An 11017-nucleotide genomic window follows, 5' to 3' on the forward strand; every position below is an offset into this window, starting at 1 on the left:
AGTAAGGGAGGTCTCTGTCCCTAAAAATGCAATGGGAAGAATAAGTTGGATTTTGTGAGAGGCTATTTTAAATCCCAGGGCAGATAAGGAAGGTATTAGCTGGTCTTTAAGTTGGGAGGGGGAGGTAGACTCATCCCTCCATAAAAGAATGTCATCCATGTAATGATAGACAGTGAGTCTTTGTCCAAATAGGGTTTTTTTTTTTTTTTTTTTTTTTTTTTTTTTTGGTTTTTCGAGACAGGGTTTTTCTGTGTAGCCCGGGCTGTCCTGGAACTCACTCTGTAGACCAGGCTGGCCTCGAACTCAGAAATCCTCCTGCCTCTGCCTCCCAAGTGCTGGGATTAAAGGCGTGCGCCACCACCGCCCGGCCCCAAATAGGGTTTTAATGCGGTGGCTACAGCGTCCAGGCAAATCGTAGGACTGTTAGCCATTCCCTGGGGAAGAACAGTCCATTCATATCGTGAGGCTGGGCCAGAGTTATTAATGGGGGGCACTGAAAATGCAAAGCATTCACAGTTCCGGGGGTGGTGGAGAGGGATGGAAAAGAAACAGTCTTTTATGTCTATTGCTAACAGGAGAACATTGGCAGGGATGGCTGAGATGTGGGGAGCCCAAGATTTGTATGGTTTTATTGATTGCCCTCAAATCTTGTAATAGTCTCCACCCCCCTGAGCTTTCTTTAATAGAAAACACAGGGGTGTTCCATGGACTGTGGGAGGGGCGGATGTGTTGTAGAAACAGCTGCTCCTCTACAAGTTCTTTGAGAGCTTTAAGTTTCTCCCTTGATAGAGGCCACTGTGGGACCAAGATGGCTTTGTCAGAGAGTCAATCAAGGCAGGGAGTATCAAATCTGACAGTGGCCTCTAGAATTGCGGGTGATTTGGAGGGGGATTATTTGGGTCTCCTTGGGTACTATTTTTTCATAAGTAATATCTTCTATCTTAACGTGGTCTCTTCCTGGTTGGGTGGTAAGAACCACATCTAGGGCTTGTAAGATGTCTCTCCCCAAGAGATTGGTGGTCACTTGAGCCACCAGGGGGCGTATGAGGCCTGTAGCCCCATCAGGGTCTTCCCACTTATAGGTCTGTTTAGTGATACACGTGTGAGAGGTACCCCCTATGCCTAGGAGCTGGGGCCTAGGGATCAATTGCCAATCTTTTGGGACTTCTTGCTGCCTTAAGATTGTCCGATCTGCCCCAGTATAAATAAGATACTTGAATGGTTTATTATTTATTTTAATGGTTAACTTTGGGTGGGAGTCTTGTGAGATACTGGACACCCATAAGGCTTCTACAAGAGTAGTTGTGCCTCTTACTGTTGGGGCTGAGGGTTGCCCCTTTTGAAGTTTAAAGGCTCTAGTGTCTTGCCATCCTTATCATATCATGCGGTACAGTTTCTCCTCCAGTGGAAACCTTTTCTACATTGGGGACAGATGGCCTTAGGGGGATTGGAGTCTGTTATAAGAGGGGAGTTTAGTGGGCATTCGTCCCTCCAATGTCCTGCCTCTCTGCATTTGAAGCAGATTCCTTCTGTCTTTACTGCTGCTATAAATGCCTGAGCTACGGATGCAACCTGGTGCGTCGAGGTTCCTATTTCTTGAGTCTCCACAATCCACCTATCAGGATGCTCTTCCCGAAGACCCTGGCAAGCTAGCCTAGACTCTGAGGTCATGCCTTCCCAAACAGTGTTTTTAAGGAGAAGGTCCCTAGCTGTGGGGCTGGAGATTTTTCTTTCTAAGCTCGTTTTAGCTCTGAGAATAAAAATGGATAGGGATTCTCCAGGCTTCTGATGGAGGGAGATCAGGGAGTAGGTGGGGTCTTGAGACCCTGAGGGTGGAGTTAGCCTGTTCCAGGCCTGAATGGCACAGAGGCGGACCTGCTCATAGTACCCCACTGGCTGAGTTGCCTGTTGTGCTCCAGTAGAGAAATCTTCCTTGCCAAAGAGCTCTTTAAAACTCCATGGGTTGTCAACATCCCTCTCCTGGTTTTGCCTGGCTTGTTGAAGGCATTCCCATTCTAGGAACATTGGGCCAGGAAGGGCAGAAGGGCAAATATCTCTCCAATCTTGGGGGGTATTTAAGTTGGCAATATGGCTCTGCAGGAGAGATTTTGTCCAGAGTGCATGAATGACATCTTCCTTCACTGCTTGCCTAAGTTCTTTTAGGTCTGAGGCTTGGAGTGGGTACCAGTTAAGTGGTGTAGCACGGGTAGGGTTGATATTAACTGGGAATGCTCGAGTAGTTTGAGTTACGGGTTCTGTATCATACTCCTGAATAGCATGGGAAGCAGGGTTAGTTTTTGCATGAGAGTCCCTGAAATTGCAAAGCTGTTGAGTGATGGATGGTGGGGTATAAGGGACTATGGAATTTTGCAGGGTTTTATCTGCAGGTTCTAAAGGTCTCTCACTCTTGCAGCTTGGAGAAAGTGGAGGGGATTTATCTCTCTGGTTGGGAAGTAAGGGGGGGAGGCAGGCGAGAGCTCCTTTGGTATTTTAGTAGAGCCTTGCCTTTGGATGGGGGAGGGGGAGTAGGAGGGGCAGATGGTCCATTTGGCATTTCCTCTAAGACATAAGGAGGAAGGGGTAGGTAGATGGATTTTATCGCTCTTATCATTTGGATAAGGGCTTCGAAGTCTGAACTAGAGTGATTTGGGGGACCCTGATCTTTGGTTTCTTTTGACTGAGGAGTGTCAAAAGCTGTATTGTTCTCAATCTGTCCTATTTTAGAGGGCCCTATACATTGCCGACTTGCAGCTAAGTTTGGCAAAAAAACTTGAGGAAGCCTTTTTCCTTCTTGGGTGTTTCTGTTTTTGATAAGGGAAGCTACTCTGCTCCATGAATCTGCGCTGTAAATATTGTCCTCAGTCATGCATGGGGCTATCTGAAGGACTTCCTCCCAAAACAGAGAGGCTTGTTTTTTAGTTATTTTCACCCCTTGGGATTCTAGAAGGACGCATATTTGTCTGACCTGGGGTGGTTTTTTACGTGATGTTGAATTACCCATGACAGAAAAGAGGAGAAGCGCTTTGTCCAATGGGAACGTTCCTTTGGCTTGATGGCCTCAGGGGATTCCCAAAGTCCCAAATGTTAAGCCTGCCTGCAGATTTTGAGATGTCCTGGCGACCGTCCTAATGACTTTTAACTGGTCGCTGTGTTCCCAGATTTCTTTTTGCTTTAAAGAGATTCTAAATAGAAGGTCTTCACCAACACCCTTTACTTGATGTCAGGATTTTAAGCAGATGTTGGAGGAACCTTCAGCCAACACCAGGGGGGTAGCCCTGACCAGAAGGCATCAGTTGTTTCTTTGGCTTATTTAAATCTGTGCAAAGGCTCTGACCGAAAATATAGGAGGAAGTGATAGAGGAAGTGATAGATTATTTGTCTCAGGGGCTTACCTTCTGGCATTTTTCGAGCTCACGATCAGGGAGGTAGAACAGAACAGAGACGGGGTGCCCAAGCACAGCTGGCAGCTTTGGCGCAGAGAGGCCGGCAACTGCTCTGGTAATGCCTCACGTTGGGTGGCTCGGTTCTTGCAGTCGTGTGGGTGTTTGAAGCCCCACGTTGGTCGTGCCAGATGTTGTGCAGGGCCTCTGTCCCAGCCTCCAAATGTGAGCAAGTGTTACGGCTCTTCCGGTTCCCTTTTTCTGGGAGCAGCTCGGGAGTGCCCGCAGAAGAAAAGTGTTACGGCTCTTTCGGTTCACTCTGCCCATGGGGAGGAGAGAAGTGTTGTCGTCCTTTGAAATGCGCAGGACAGACGGCAACTGATGAGGAATCGCAAAAAGGCACTCCGACAGCAGGAAGGTCTCACACCACACAGCAACCTTTACTTTTGAGCTCTGGGGATATATACAGTTTTGGGGGGAGAACAGGTAACTTCTATTGGTTTGGTTTGAGAGTTTGGGGATGCCTTATTTGCATGGAGGTGTTATTCCTATGTGATAAAGATCATGGACCTCTCCGTGGGAGGGGCTGTGGGGAGCGGAAGCTAAGAGAGCCATATGGCTTTGGGAAAGTTCGAAGCAGCCTTCTGTCCTACTGGTCTTCTTCAGACCAAGGATCCCGGGGCTTCAGGTCTTTCTACCAAGCTTTCTGGTTTTTCTCATAGCCCACTGCCCCACACTTGTCTTGTCTCTTATATTAATGGAACTGCTTCAAATATCTCTCCATGTAACTTGATATTGACTTTTTTTATTGTATATTGCTTTTATTATGTTTCGGTATTGGCCTTGAATTCCTGATCTCGCCAATAATTTTAACATGAAGGAGTATTGTATTTTGTCAATTCCTTTTTCAGCATCTAATGTGATCATCATGTGATTTTTTTTCTTTGAGTTTGTTTATATAGTGGATCACATTGATGGATTTCCATATATTCAACCACCCTGCATCCCTGGGATGAAGCCTACCTGATCGAGGTAAATGATCATTTTGATGTGTTCTTGGATTCAGTTTGTGAGAATTTTATTGAGTATTTTTGCATCAATTCTCATTAGGGAAATTGGTCGGAAGTTCTCAATCTTTGTTGGATCTTTGTGTGGTTGATTTAATTTTGGAATGTAGTGTCTGTCTAGAAAAGCATCCATTTCATCTAGATTTTACAGTTTTGTTGGGTATAAGCTTTTGTAGTTCTACCTGGGGATTATTTTTTTATTTCTGATTTTGTTAATTTGGATACTGTCTTTGTGTCCTTTAGTTAGATTTGCCTGAGTTTATCTATTTTGTTGATTTTCTTAAAGAACCAGGTTTTGGTTTAATTGATTTTTTGTATCATTCTCTTCGTTTCTACTTGGTTGATTTCTGCCCTGAGTTTGAGTATTTCCTGCCTACTACTCTTCTTGGGTGTGTATGCTTCTTTTTGTTCTGAGGCTTTCAGGTGTACTGTTATGTTGGTAGTGTAGGATCTCTCCAATTTCTTTATGAGGGCACTTAGTCCTATGGATTTTCCTCTTAGTACTGCTTTCATTGTGTCTTACAAGTTTGAGTTTTGTTATGAGATGATTAATAGCTTGATTTTTGTTTTGTTTTTGTTTTTGTTTTGTTTTTGTTTTTGTTTTTGTTTTTGTTTCTCGGTTTGGTTAGGTACTTTCCTTATGTTAGAAGTTTGTTTGTTTGTTTGTTTGGATTTTTTGAATCCTCTGTAGGGTTGAATTGGTAGATAGATAATGCTTAAATTTGGATTTGTACTGGAATATTTTGGTTTCTGCATCTATGTTGATTCAGACTTTTGTTGGGTATAGCAGCCTTGGTTGACATTTATGCATTCTTAGGATTTGCATGACTTCTGTCTAGGGTCTTCTGGCTTTTATGGTCGCTGTTGAGATGTCTGGTGTAATTCTTATAAGTCTGTCTTCATACATTACTTGGTCTTTTCCCTTACAGATTTTAATATCCTTTCTTTGTTGTGTGAATCTTTTTTTAATTATTATGTGATGAGAGGATTTTTTTCTGGTCCATTCTATTTGGCATTCTATAAACTTCTTGTACATTTATGGACATCTCTTTTTTTAGGTTGGGGAAGTGTTCTTCTGTGATTTTGTTGAAGACATTTTCCAGTCCTTTGAGCTCAGAATCTTAGCTCTCTTCTATTCCTATTATTCTTAGGCTAGGTCTATTCATTGTGTCCTGGATTTCCTGGATGTTTCAGGTTAGGACTTTTTCCTGTTTTGACTTTTCTTTTACCTTTTGGTCAATATCTTCTAAGGTATCTTTTATGCCTGATACTGTCTCTTCTGTATTTTGTATTCTGTTGTTGACACTTTCATCTGTAGTACCTGACTTCTTTCCTAGGTTTTCCATTTCTTACGTTGCCTCCATTTTTGTTTTCTTTATTGTTTCTACTTATATTTTTAGGTCATTGACTGCTTTGTTCAATTCCATCACCAGTTTGTGATTTTCAGTATTTCTCTAAGGGATTTATTTGTTTCCTCTTTAAGGGCTTCTGCCTGTTTTCCTGTATTTCTTTCAGTGAGTTATTTATGTCCTCTGTAAAGGATTATATTATCTTTATTAGATAGGATTTTAGGTAGGCATCATGGTTTTTAGGTGTGTTGGTGTGTCCAAGGCTTGCTCTGGTATGAGAACTGGATGCTGATGGTGCCAGAAAATGTTGGCTTATATTGCTTATGGTCTTGCTATTGTCTTTCACCATCTGGTTATCTCTGGTATTAACTGGCCAGGATGTCTATGTCTGGAGACTGCCAACTGTGTCTTCTGGGTGGATTGTAGCCCTGGCTGCAGCAGACCTCCCGGGAGGCCTTCAGACTGTGAGCAGACACTCTGATGGTCTACCCAGGCCTATATAGAACTTATTTAATATGATATTTCTAACTGAAAAGATTCAAGTCCACATAAAATAAAAATAAAATTATTTTTCAGAATACGTTTAAGTTTCTAATGTATATTAATTAATTTATCTCATAACTAATTATGAAAATTTATAGGTATTCATTTAACTGTGAATATTATTATGCTATCCTCAACATAAAATTATTAAAATATGATCACTAAAAAATTTACTTAGCTACTGTTAATTAAGAATTTTGAATGTCCATGTTACAATAAAATAGACTGCTTTTCTGATTTTGATAATAAGATTCTACTACTTACTGACCTAGAAAATTTTAATTTTCCATAGAAAAAATGAAGCTTATATAAAACTTATTAATATTAATTTTAAAAACCATTTATTTTTGGACTTAGTGTAAGAATTTTTAGCAATTATTAGTATTCATTTTTATAATTTCTAAATAATATGACTATTAAAAATTTTCCTTACAGTTTTATATGATATATTGTTACATTTTGAAATATTATAAATTTTTGTCAACATTTGAGACAACTTTTCTCATACCCCAGAGTAAGTTCAAATATGCTTTGTAGCAGAGAATATTCTGTAACATTATACCCTCTCTTGAGTATTGTTATCACCATTTAACATGAGTGAATTTCCTCATCAGTTCTATGAGGTATTGGTATTCAAATTTAATAACAGCTACATTACCAGCCCTCTCATTGTCAATGTTTTATTTTTGTTTACATGCAGTTTTAGCAATATAATTTTGGGTTTTATATATTAATTACATAATTTTCCCTTCTCTCTCTTTCCTCCAAACATTCTTTTGTAGCCCTGTCCTTGCTCTCCTGCATACATAAACACAATCTCTTCAGCCTCTCTATTACTTATAACAGTCTGTGTAATATTACATTTACATATGTTTGTAGGGTAGATTATTTAGTATTTTTAACATGTATGTTAATATATACAATTCAACAGACCCATTAAAGCACATAGTTTAAAATACATACTTTTATGACTATTTAGATTTTCAATGATTTATATATTTGAAGCAATGTCACCACTTCTAAAAGAAATCTCACATGATTAAGATAAACCATTTACCTTATACATGCTCTTTGATTTACAAAATTACTTGTATCTCTTTACCTATTTGTTACTTTGATATGAATCTAATTATAAAGTATATTCTCTTTTGTTACTAGATTCTTTATTGCATTGTTTTTATTGTTTAATAATATGTTAGCATGAGTCAGGTTCTCAGTTCTCTTTGAAACCAAACAATGTTGCATCATAAAAGCATATATTGTATGATTTTTTTCCCAGAGACAAGTGAAGAAATTTCTGCCTGAAGGAGAGGACACCAACAGTAAAAATAAAAATTTTAATTCACGTTCAACTTAATAAAGCAATGAGTTTGTTGAAGTTACTCACAGGAGCATGAATTGTTCAACCTCTTGAGCTGCATCAGTAACATATCCATATATCAACAACTCATGAAAAGTTGAACCATTAAAGACAACTCATCTCCCAGTAAGTTGTTATATAATCTCAGGGAGATCTAGAAGACCCTACAGGATATAATAAAAGACAGATAAGACTCTCTGTCATAATGAGAGAATGTTAACAGGCCTAACATCAAGAGAATCTTCTGCCAATAGTCTTAGTTGCTCTATTTCAAGACAGCAAGGTCATGTTTTATCCAGAATGAAGTTACAATCCAGAATACTATAATTTATTTATCCAGATATCAGTTCAGAATGTATTGCCAGTTATAATGTTGTTGTAAGTTTCAGATAAATTATCATTCAAAATACCTTGTTGATTATCTTTATATATAAGTCAAAATGGACTTCATGAATTATTTAGTATTTCCATGCTTAATTCCTGAAAAAAAAAACCTGCAAATCTACTTTCAAATGCAGCTAAACATATATTTTCAACATTAGTTCTTTTATTTCCCACATACTTGCTAAGCACACATTTTGTGTAATTTTAGTTATGTAGATGAAGATTAAATTTTGTTCATTTATAACTAGCGTTGTTTAAAATTTTTACTTGTTTAAGAATGTGTTTATCTTCTTAGGCAAACAAGTACATAGTTCAGAATATACACTTTCATGTTTTTTCAAAATTTTTAACGATTAATATGTTTGAAATATTTTCACCACTTCAGAAATAAATCTCACATGATTAAGATAAACCCTTCAACTTCTACATTATTTTTTGTAAAAAAGAGTTTTGATAGTTTTATCTAAACATTTTTCTTGAATTTTTTCCTTTTGTTGATAATATGTTAATTTAAGATATCATAGTTACTGTTTCCTGCTATGTCCCCCAGTGTGATAATAATGGAATAACCAACTGAAACTGTAAGGAAGACCCCAATTAAATGCTTATATTTATAAGAACTGTTTTAGTCAAGGTGTATCTTCACAGTAATAGAACTGTAAGTATGATATAATGGCAACTTTACACATTATACGTTAAAGGAAAAAATCTAAAAAAATGCTTAAGAAAAAGTACTGAAACCAGCTCAAGTCATATATATTTCATTGTTTGTATGTTTATAGTTGTGTTTTGTTTTTTTTTAAAGAAACGACATTAAAGAATCACTAATATTATAAATCATAATATTATGAATCATAATATCAAGATATTATGGACAAGTATGGCAAAATGGAAATTTGAATACTCTACACCATTTTAATACAAACACAAAAATATGCCCTAAAGAAAATATTTCATAATACAATACTTCTAAATAAATAATATTTAAATGGTGATATGTATTTAATAGGGCTTCGCTTGTGTATATTTATGTCCTGGTCAAGCTATAACCTGAGTAATCAGCAATCAAAGAAATCCCTATTGGAAGTTCTAGTACAATTTTTGCCATTATGAGAGTTATTAAGTTACTTAATTAAGGTATAATGTTTACCTCTTACTCTTATGAGTTGGATCAGCTTTATGTTTCCATTTAAATGGAGATGCATAGCTATTTACTGTTCTTTTTTCCCATGAGGGATGGTGAAATTACCTCTCAAATATAATGCTGTACAGAATTCCAATAGAAAATTCATGCTTTTATTTATTTTAACATTTCTTATATTTTTAATTAAAACACTAATTCAGTTAGTGACTTGTCTAATTTATATGTTCATTAAACACTCAAACATTTTCTTGATGCAATTTATCAAGAATTGTAAAGCCATGCTTAAAAAAAATCAAAAGAAAAAAAAAACAAAAAGAAACAAGCTTCTTTAAGATAACTATGAAAATTAAAGTTTTTTTTTCTGAAGTCCCAACAATATAAATTACAGCTATAATTTGTAAACGTTTAAGAAAGTAATATTTAAAATGGTATTAAAAAATTTTAGTGGGTAGCAGTTTTGGATAGCAATTTTTAACAGAAAATGGAAGAATGAGGGCTTTAAAAACCTCTGTAATCATTTGAGGGCTTTGTGTCCAATTTCACACTCAAATAGGCTACAAACTAGTGTATTTTGGTGCTTATATCAATAATTTGGTATCATGAAAATAGTGAAGGAAAGTACAATTTTAATATACGTATTTGATTATAATATATTGCATTTAGAAATATCAGATTAAATAATTTAAAATTAGTAAATTTGAAGGGCTTATTCAACCTACTATTTGATTTTTTGTCACATTTTTAAAATTAATGCTCAATATTCTCTTTTTTAAATATGAAAGTGCCTGTTTTAATATACCACATCATTGTGCTTTAAGTAATCTGATGATTTAAATGACAATGTCTTTCATGGTCTCTGTTATTTGAAATCTTAGTGCCCTGTTGGTGGCATGGTTTGGATAGCTTTAGGAGGTGTAGTCTGATTGGAAGTGGTATGTCATTGGAGGTAAGGTTTCTTAGCAGGGTGCCCTCATTGGTGGAGTTAGGGGAAGGGCTGAAGGAGCTGAAGAGGTTTGCAACCTCATAGAAAGAACTACAATATCAACCAACCAGACCCCCAGAGCTCCCAGGGACTAAACCACCAACCAGAGAATACACATAGAGAGACCCATGGCTCCACCTCCATATGTAGCAGAGGATGGCTTTATCTGGCATCAAAGAGAGAAGGGACCCTTGGTCCTGTGAAGGCTTGATTCCCCAGCATAGTACAATGATAGGGCAATAGGGTGGGAGGGGGGGGCCCCCCCCCCAAGCACCCTCATGGAGACAGGGGGAGGGGTGAGATGGGGGAATTTCGGAGAGGAAACAGGGAGGGGTGATAACATTTGAAATATGAATAAACAATGTAACAAAAAATTTTTTAAAGATTAAAAATTCATCAAATCCCTTTTATTTTTATTTGTTTATTTATTTATTTGAAGTTTGTTCTTTCTCTTTCATGCTTGTGTTGGACTATGTAAGTTATTACCTTGTTTCATTGGTGATGCCTCTGCTCTGCTATCATGGGTTGTTGCCATTTGGAATTTTATATCCCAATAATCTTTCCCTTGCATAACATAGCTTGGCAGTGGTGTTTTAATCAGAGCAGTAGAAAAGCAACTAATACAGGTAGCTTACAGAGACTGTACTTTTCTGAGAAGAATCAGCTATCAGACATTAGGGAATAAGTATTTTGATGCTAGCTACCTGTATGGGAAGATATTAGCAATAAATATATAGTTTGCTCATATGTATATGTATATGTATATGTATATGTATATGTATATGTATATGTATATGTATATGTATAT

The sequence above is a fragment of the Grammomys surdaster genome, unplaced genomic scaffold (assembly GCF_004785775.1).
Source record: "Grammomys surdaster isolate TR1022 unplaced genomic scaffold, NIH_TR_1.0 61, whole genome shotgun sequence".
NCBI classification, from domain to species: domain Eukaryota; kingdom Metazoa; phylum Chordata; class Mammalia; order Rodentia; family Muridae; genus Grammomys; species Grammomys surdaster.